The sequence below is a fragment of the Stegodyphus dumicola genome, chromosome 11 (assembly GCF_044657685.1).
Source record: "Stegodyphus dumicola isolate Sdum_Otavi_A_Nest chromosome 11, ASM4465768v1".
NCBI lineage: Eukaryota > Metazoa > Arthropoda > Arachnida > Araneae > Eresidae > Stegodyphus > Stegodyphus dumicola.
Window position 1 is genome coordinate 32,358,400 of NC_140778.1, and position 9,567 is coordinate 32,367,966.

Consider the following 9,567-nt stretch of genomic DNA (forward strand, 5'->3'; position numbering starts at 1 on the left):
GTGGCTGGGATATTATTCACCAACACTTCAATCTTCGGATGAGTCAAATTTTTCACCATTACTGTATTTAAATTGAAGGAAGAGGGGTTTTCGTGGCCTTCGGATTTCCGCACCCTCTCGTCAGCAGAAATCCGTTTTAGTTTAAATCCTTTTTCGTTTCCGTGCTTTCCTTCTTTTTCCACTGGCCTTGAGACTTTTTTCCTGGATTGCTATTGAACTGTCGACGTTCGCCGGCTGTTTTTGAATGCTCGGGTTTCCTTGCCCACTGATTCGCTTTGCCTCCGTAGCCGTGTGCTTGAGTTTGCTGTAGTCTTGGCGTACCAAATTGGTTTCGCTGTTGATATTGGCGTCTTCTTTCGACGTCCGCCGTTCTTCTACTTTCAAACTGGATTGCTAGCTCAAATAACTTTTCCAGTGTAGTCGGATTTCTTAATTCAATAAAGTCTTGCACTTGGGGCAGTAACCTCGGCAAAATCACTTGAATTATTTCAGGATCCGGACGGTTTCCATACAAGAGTTTGAAGGCGTGAATTTTTCTTAAAATAAAGCTTGAGAGGTTTTCGATTCTTTGTTTATATATACTAAAAAGTTCCGTTTCTAATTTCGCACGATCCCTTACAACAGGGAAGGCTTTTAGTAGGGCAGTCTTGAAATTCTCGTAAGTATAGGTGGGACTTCCTGCTTGACCCAAGAGACTTCTGCCTATACATTTGAACCAGTTAAGCGCTTGGCCCCTCAAAGCGCTGGTAGCTAAGGTAACTTTTTGAAACTCGTGCACGGGGTAGAGCATGAAGTGGTCATCCAATTTTTCCAAAAAACTGGTTACCGGTGAGTTTCCATTAAATGTTGCTTCTGGTTTCATCGAAGCGCGCATGGTCTGGACGATGTAACCAAATCCTTCCAGGGCGGCAGCTGGCATTTCTGGATTCTGAGCCGTTTCTGCAGGCAGCACAGGTTCTTCTTGAAACTCGGCCATGGTTATTTTTCTTCGTTGGGCGCCACTATCAGGGTCAATGTTCCTTCTAACCTTCTTCGGGAACATGCAAGGACCTGACTCGGAACAGAGAGCTTACTAAAGCTATGTTCAAAACTGTGGGAAGTAAACAGGATACACAAGAAGGGTATACAAAACCCTTTATTTTTCTCTATTTACAAAAACTTCCGTACTTCGGAATACACAGACCCGCTACTCGGGGTCTAACGTAAAATTATAAAAATAGAACTAAACTCTAATTTAACTTTAAAATAATACACGTGGAAGATTGGCCTTATCTTAACAGGAAGCGTATGTAGTACAGAGGACTGTGAACACTACAATACGTTTAAAATTTATCAAGAGGATTAAAACCTCTGGCCTGGAAGGCAAACAGCAACTGCGTAACATCTAAGGTAAGCGGCCTGCTTCGACTCACTGCTTCCTCTCTCTCGCTTGGCAAAAAGCCACAACTTAAATACTTGGCGTTCGCCAGACAAACTTTGCATGAAAACCTTAACGCTTATAATTCTGGCCGGAAGTAGAAAATAAGAAGTGATAGTAAAGATTTAAAATAAAATAAACGTTAGTAAAACTTAAGATCCTTACAAGCTGACTCATTGTGCTGCGTCGCTATTTCTATTTGGCGAAGGGAATGAAGTTTTTCAGCAAAATGAAAACACAAATTCTCAGATTGGACAGGTTTAATTTCATGCGTAATTTTTGGGCCTACAGATTTTAGTTGGGTGGAGAGACCGCGTTTATTTTTGAGTTACTTTGAGTTTGATCAGTCATTCCATTTCTTTGAGCAGTAAGGCTTTTACGAAACATGGAGACTTATCATGAGCTATTTTTGATATTTTTAAGTATTGGAGTTTCACAACGCGTCTTTTAGTTTTTTTTTAAAACTTTTTTTGTGTGTGTGCTAGCCACTTATTTATAATTATTTGAATTTTTTGGGGGTAATTTGAAAAATTTTTTAGGTGACAGGAGGGTATTTAAACTCTTGATTTTTTTAAGGAGGAACTGCTTCGATTGTTTTATGACCATTTCTTCTCTAGTGTTCTAGGTTTTGAATTAATGAAATTGATCACGTTTCGCTTGATTTAATTATGGAAATGGTGAACAAATAGTTTACTTGAAGTGAAGAAATGTTTTTAGTTGGAAGGATAAGTTACTATTTTTAACCAAACGACAACGAAGACCTATTCCTCTTTATTTTTCAGGTTACGTATTATTAAGTGTGAATTTGCTTTTGATTGAGTTAATTGATTCTAAGAATGTTTATTAAATGTAAAGTGGGTTAGATCAATCACATAGTTCCTCCATTATACAGGATTTAAAGTCCTCAGGATTATTTTTAGTAGAATTTATTATTCTTTATTTTAGTTTTTATCCCTCACGAAAGAAAGTTATGTCAGGCAGTTAAAACTTTAAAACATTAATACACCTGAATTTCATCTACGTAACAGAAGTTCCTCCTACCATCACGCGGCATATGTAGCTACTATTACAGAAACTTGCATACTCGTATTAGACTTTCTACGGAAATACAAATGTCTTGGCTTTTAAAAATAACGAATTGCATTCTGGCTCTGACGACAGAAACCTGTGCAGAATTAATCATGAAAGAGTTAGATCTGTCTACAAAATCATAGCTCAAGATGTGAATACAGTGCCAGCAGCAACATGATTTTTTCCTCTGGATCCATTGCCGAAAACAGAAATTTCCGCCACGGTGTAATTGAACATCTATAGAACATTGAATAAATTGGTATCTCAGTAGGTGATATCATCGAGCTGACCACCGTTTGGGTGACTAATTGTTGTCCCCAAATTTGGCGAAAAATTCCTAAATATTGCCTGACGGCAATCATTTGGTGACATTTTTGTTCCGTCCTTGTATTACCGTAATAGGTATTGTAATTGAAGAAATGTAATAGATCATTATATATTAGCTGTAACCGTAAATCGATCCTCATATAGCCTTCCAGTAATTTCGAGAAGCAAAAAGCACTAAAAATACCTCGGGGGCCAAATGGAAACTATGTAAGTCCGGAGAAGGCATCTGGTCTCAGCTGTTGCTAACTATTAGATAAGCGTGTGTCCAGAGTAGTATCTCGGGAGCGGTTTAGCTTCGCTCTTTAGCAGCGTTTTGTATTGTGCTGTGTTTAACGTTCTTAGTAGTTTGAAGTGTCACTACCGATTGCCCACTGTGATACTGTGAGGATTTATGGGAATATTTTCGTGGAAAGTTCCACAACCCTGAAGTGTATCTTTTGATAAAACAAAGCTTTTCAACCTATCATGGGATGTACGTTCATTCAGTCTATTACTAACCCGTCAAGGTGGATCTAAAGAAAGAACATTTCCATCATTATCGTTACATTAAAATTTCGTAGTCCGCGCCGATCAGGTATCGTTGACCTGGCTTTTAAATTTTAAAAGTTTCGAATAGCAAATAGCCATATAGATACAGAGACTCCAGGAATATGACATAACTATCCCTCATCAGAGGACAAAGTCCTGTCTAGAAGACTCTGTCCAGAAAGCTGCATGTATTGTTCCAGAGTGGAAGCGAAATATCAGCTGCTTGGTCCGATTGTACTTTAAGTTGCGAATCCTTAATCGTCTGATCCAGAACCATCAGGTATTGTGATGGCAGCTAAAACTTTCAAGATGCCGGTTCCCGAAAATAATTACAAAATAGTCCAGCAAGAGGGGCACTTTGGGATATGGACATCTATGCGTACAGTTAAAAACGCTTCTACTGGAGTAATGCAAGAGCTGACGTACAAAACTGGGGCTAATCTTGCGAGGGTATGTGCATGTCGGAAAGGAAGAAAAAGAACGGCCGAGGAAGTTTGCAACGTTTGAATGTAGGAGTGCCCTTCGAAAGTATAACCTTTGATATTACCTTTGCAACGATCTGCTAAAAGCAAAAAATACATCCTCGATATCATTGATTACACCACCAAGTAGCTGAACGACGTCACAGTCTGGATCCATAAGTCTTCAAATTCTAAGCCGAAATTCGTGCATTCCGATATGCTAGCTCCGTACTATATGTAGTCCATAATATGTAGTCCCCATAGTGTAAATAGTATAAGTAGTACTGCTGCGTGAGTACGGCTCTGTAGTACATTGAAAGTGAACAGGACCAATGATCGATAGATAAAAATGTAGTATTTTATCAAATAAAACACTCCATAGAAATTCTCGTACAAAGTTTCTATGTAACTCTCCATAGAAGCTCTGGTACAAATATTTACAGTATCACAGAGTTCAATCAGTGGATGCTATTCAAACTACTTAGAACTTTAAAACAATGCAGTGCAAAGTGCATCTAAAAGACTAATCTCTCTCGGATATTCAATACTCTAAATTCGCTCTCAACTAAAAACTCAGAGAAGATGTTCTTTCCGGTATTATACAAATTCCGCTCGGGAACCGTAAAATCTCTAGGATTACTGGAAAAATTACTGGAAAGCACATACAGGTAAAGTTACTGGAAAGAGCCGAATACGGTTACAGTTCAATAAAGTAAGCTGTTGCATTTATTGAATTACGATACTCATTACAGTTATACAAGGACAGGACGAAAATGCCACCAAATTTAGAGACTTTTGCGATTCATCGCCAAATTTGGTGGCAAAAATAAGTCGCGAAAACCCTCTCCAGCTTGGTGCTATCTCAACAATCCAGCGAAACAGACATTTATTCAACATTAAATAGAGTGACTCTTGTATTCATACTTCTCCGGGAAAGCAAAGTCTCTTTAGGTTATCACGTTATATTATACAAGAAAATACTAGAATTTCACATATAATTTTACTAAAATTATCCGTTTAGAGGAAATTGTTAACATTCTTATATTGTTACATTATATTTGCAGCTATATTAACATTGTTATATTTGTAGCTATAACTCAGGGTTTTATTTTTTGTCCTATTAAATAAATTTTAAAATGTGTTAATTTAAAAGTTTTCTTTTTACTTTTCTTTATATATGCACCAGCGGTAAAAACGCTGAACACTGGTAGTTCGGTCCGAGGTTCGAATCCCGCGAACGGGCTGGCTGCATGGGCGTTTTCGTGATTTTCCCCATGTGTAACGTGTATACGAGCCAGTTTCCCTTAGAAAGTCCTCCACGAAGGCATCTCTCCCTTTAGGCAGATATCCCTACTGTGCTTTGCCATAATTTAATAATCCTAATCCTAATTCTTATATATGTACTGAGGATTCAAAGTATTACGACAATTCTGACATTTTTTAACGAATTCGTCTGAATGACGTCCAGAGCACGTGATTAAATGGGAATGGAATTGACCTGCTGGGCTGGAGAAAGTAATGAATCATTCTTGCACTTATTTTTGCGAGTGATGGGAGAGGCTTCTGATCTAAGCGAACTTGATAAATGGCAGGTTGTAATAGCCCGAAGACTCAGAACGAGTATATTCGAAATTGCACGACTGCTAAGTTGTTCACTATCTGCCATTGTTAGTACTAATGCAAAGTGGATAAATGACGCTGAAACCAGCAGTAGGGGCCAAGGTGTTGGACGTTCACGCCTCATCAACAAAAGAGGACATCGAAGACTGTCTCGGTCGGTACAGCAGTACCGACCTTCAGACAGTTCTCTACAATGCAAGTGATTCAGTGGAACTGTTTGCTGTCTCCAAGTGCAAATGTTTTGGAACGCAAAATTCAGCGGACATTGTTGGATGTGGGACTTTCAACAGACGTCCCTTTAGTGTGCCTCTGTTGACCAACGTACGCAAACCACGCCTACCGTGGACCTGGGAACATCGCGACTGGACCATGAATAAGTGGAAGATAATAATAAGTGGAAGATGTGTCATGATTTCTCATTCATCACGTTGATGGTCCTGTTAGCCGTCTTACTGTTGAATGTTACAGCACCTGGGTACCTGGGCAACAAGGCCCCACCCCTAATCGAATTATAAAAGTTTCCTAATTGATACCTCACATTAACTAGGCAATAAAGTTATAATAGGTTTTAGAGCATAGTAATATTAGATAATGATTTAACTATTTAAAGTTTTTTTTTATTTTTAAAGAATTTTTTCTATGTGTTTTAATTTACTTTTTTAATTTTGTTTTTAAATTTTGCTTTTTACTTTTTAAATTTTGCTTTTTACTTTTTAAATTTTGCTACGCTGAACTACGGTATTACAGTTGTTCACCCGTACATTACATACACTGGCTGGTGGTGGCGATATTATGCTTTGGGAAACGTTCTCACGGGCGGTTCTTAGTTATGGTAGCACACACCATGAAAACTGCGGACTTTTTTAACGTAATTGTGCGTCATTTGCATCCTTTACTGGCGTCTGTTTTCCAACTGGAAAGGGAATCTTCTAGCAGGACTACGCTCCGTGTCACGGGGCTCGAATTGTGTTAGAGTGCTTCGAGAGCATAAAGATGAATTCCAATGATGTCCCTGGCCGCTTATCTCGCCGGATCTTCACATCCATTTTGAGATGTCATTTTGGGATGCCCATTTTGGGATGTCATGGAGCGGTAGCTCAGAGCTCGAACACCACCATGTCGAAATTTCTCGACTTTGCTTGACCGCTGCTTAGACATTTGGCATAACCCTTCTCCAGTCATCTACCCATAATTTGTGGTATCTATACCAAGGCGTTGCAGCTACATTGCAGTCTAAAGGTCGTGCTATGCATTATTGAAAAGGTAGTCATAATTGTTTTGGCTCCTTCAGTGCGTATAATATGTATATATTATTATTTATATTTTTATTATTGCTTTTATTATAATTTTGATGTTATTAATATTATATTTTTATTTTTAAATTTGTTGGTGATTAAAATGCCACGTGGAACGAAACATGAGATTCGTACTTCTTATTTGTTCAAATTTTAATATTTTATATTATTACCTCTTGGTTAGTCGATTTCAAGGTTTAAAACATGAATAAATAATTTGCATTTTCGTTGTTCTAAATTTAACTTATTTCTAAAAGATTTCATTATATTTAGTATTTCAATTTACATTTGACTTCGTTCTTAAATGTAACAGTTTTTCATGTTTAATTTTCAAATTCCTTTCAAAAACATTTTCGGAATACCATGTTTTATTTCGTCTAATTTTAAATTTTAACTAATGCATAACATATAAGGTATATTTTAATTATTAATATTTAACGGAAGAGAAGGAAGCTTACGCGGATTTCTGAATTCAAAAGTGGGCAAATACATTGTTTGAGTTTTAATTCAAGGTGTGCATATTCAGTTTAGATGAAAACTTTGCAAACAAGCTGCGATCTAAGAAGTAATGGAATTTAACATCAAACAAAATTCTACACTTAAAAAATGAGATATTGCGAATTTACTAAACGCCACTTTCTTCGTCCCCTTTGACGGTATAAGGTATGAATGTTAGTGGTGAGACACAGAGTTGTGGGTCTTATACCTGCTTTTTTTTTTTCCTTTTTTTTTTTTCTTTTTTATTTTTTTTTCTTTAAAATGAAACTGCTTTTATCTTTGAGGTAAAGCGGTGGTTTTGGAATGAAAATTAGATTTTAGTTTGCTTTGCATTTACGTTATATTTAGAACGTTGCTCGATGCCAAATGTGTACGCAATATTTTTCGAATTTTTAGTGTGGCTGACTATAACTCACTTGTAAAATTATAACGAAATTAAAAACTTTTAAATGTAGACATATTAAAAAAACTTATACTAGCACTTTTTTTTTTCAGTTGACACACAATTAGCAATTCGAGTGTTTGGGAAGCTTACACGAAAAATAAAATTATGCTATAAATAAAACCGTGTTTCATTTACGAATTTATTTAAAGCTGAACGTTAAACGGAATCATTTATACATCAAACCTGTTAAATAAGAGTAGGTGATTATTATTCATTTTAGATTAGTAGAGAGTTATTTTAGATTTTAGATAGTAGATTACTGTTAGGAGCGTCTTTTGTACATATCCCTTTCGATATCCAAGGATCTTTGCAACCATCTGCTAAAGGTAATAAATACATCCTCGATGTCATTGACTTCTCCTCCAAGTGGCTAAACGACATCGCAGTTCGGATCCATAAGTCTTCAAATTCTAAGCCGAAATTGGTACATTAAGATAGGTTATCCCATTACTATGGCCATAATGCGTAGCCCCCATAGTGTAAATAAGATAAGTAGTACTGCTGCGTGAGTAAGGCTTCGCAATAAATTGTACGTTCTCAGAACCAACGATAGCTAGATAAAAATGAGTTTTATCAAATAAAACAATCCAGAGTTCTGTAACTCTCCATAGAAACTCAAGTACAGCTATTGACAGCATCACAGAGTGCAATCAGTACATACAATTCAAACTACTAAGAATGTTAAACACAATACAGCTGTGCAAAGTGCATCTAAAAGGCAAAGCTCTCGCAGATATTCAAAACTCCGAAGTCGCTCTGAATTAACTGAGAGCATATGTTCTCTACGGTCTTTAATCTTCGCTCTTCTGCCGTGAAATATCCAGGATTTATTGAAATTACTGGAAAGCATATAGAAAGTACTAAGTTACTGCTAAAGGCCGGATGCGGTTACAGTTGAATAAAGTGATCAGTTACATATATTGAATTAGAATACCCGTTACAGTTACAAAAATAAATACCCGCACAATCTCTTTATGTTTTAATTTTATATTATAAAAGAAAGTACTAGAATTTCACATAGGATTTTACTAAAATTATTTACGAAAAATCGGAACATTGTTATAAATAATTTTAGTTATATAACGTAGGTAAAAAATTCGGAACATTTGTTATATTTGCAGCAAAAGCGCAGGGGTTTACATTTTTGTTTTATTAAGTAAATTTTAAATGCAGGAATAGCGCAGAGTTTTACGTTTTGTCTTATTAAATAAATTTTCAAATTCATTAATTTAACTAAGTATAATTTAATTTAAACTTTATGCGTCATAACTAATTCTAACAAACGAAGAAAAATGGACAGGGCAGCGCCGAGTCTTGCAGAAGCGAGATTAGGAAGCAATATTACTGAAAAATGGCACATACTCAGTATTTATAGTAGCGGTTAGGTAAGATAGAAAAAATCTGGAACCTGTGAGAAGAGATGAATTTAGGGGCAGATTACCAAATTTAGAATGTTAATTTTGAGGTCACCAATTATTTTTTCAAACAGCTATCATATTTTGTTATATATTACATATATATATATTATGCAGGCATGCAAGTATATAAATTTGTTTTTAATTTAACGCAATGTAAATCATTAAAAATGAATTAAATTTTTAGGCATCAATTTATTCTTAGCTCTATTGGAGCGAATTTAAATAAGTGTGTATGTGTGGGGGGGGGGAAATATGAGAAATTTGCTGGGACACTAACAAAATCTAAGGAGCAGTAGATATAATAGCATAGGAAAAATTACATGCATTGTGCATTGCATTTCATACATAGAAAGAAATTAGAAATTCCTGATTTGTTTCCCCCACCAGCTGTCTAGTAGTTAAAACTGATAAACGTTGGTAGTTTGACATAACCACCAATCCAAGTAAACAGCTTATTAAATGTTTGATTTAGTGGTTTTTGCCATGC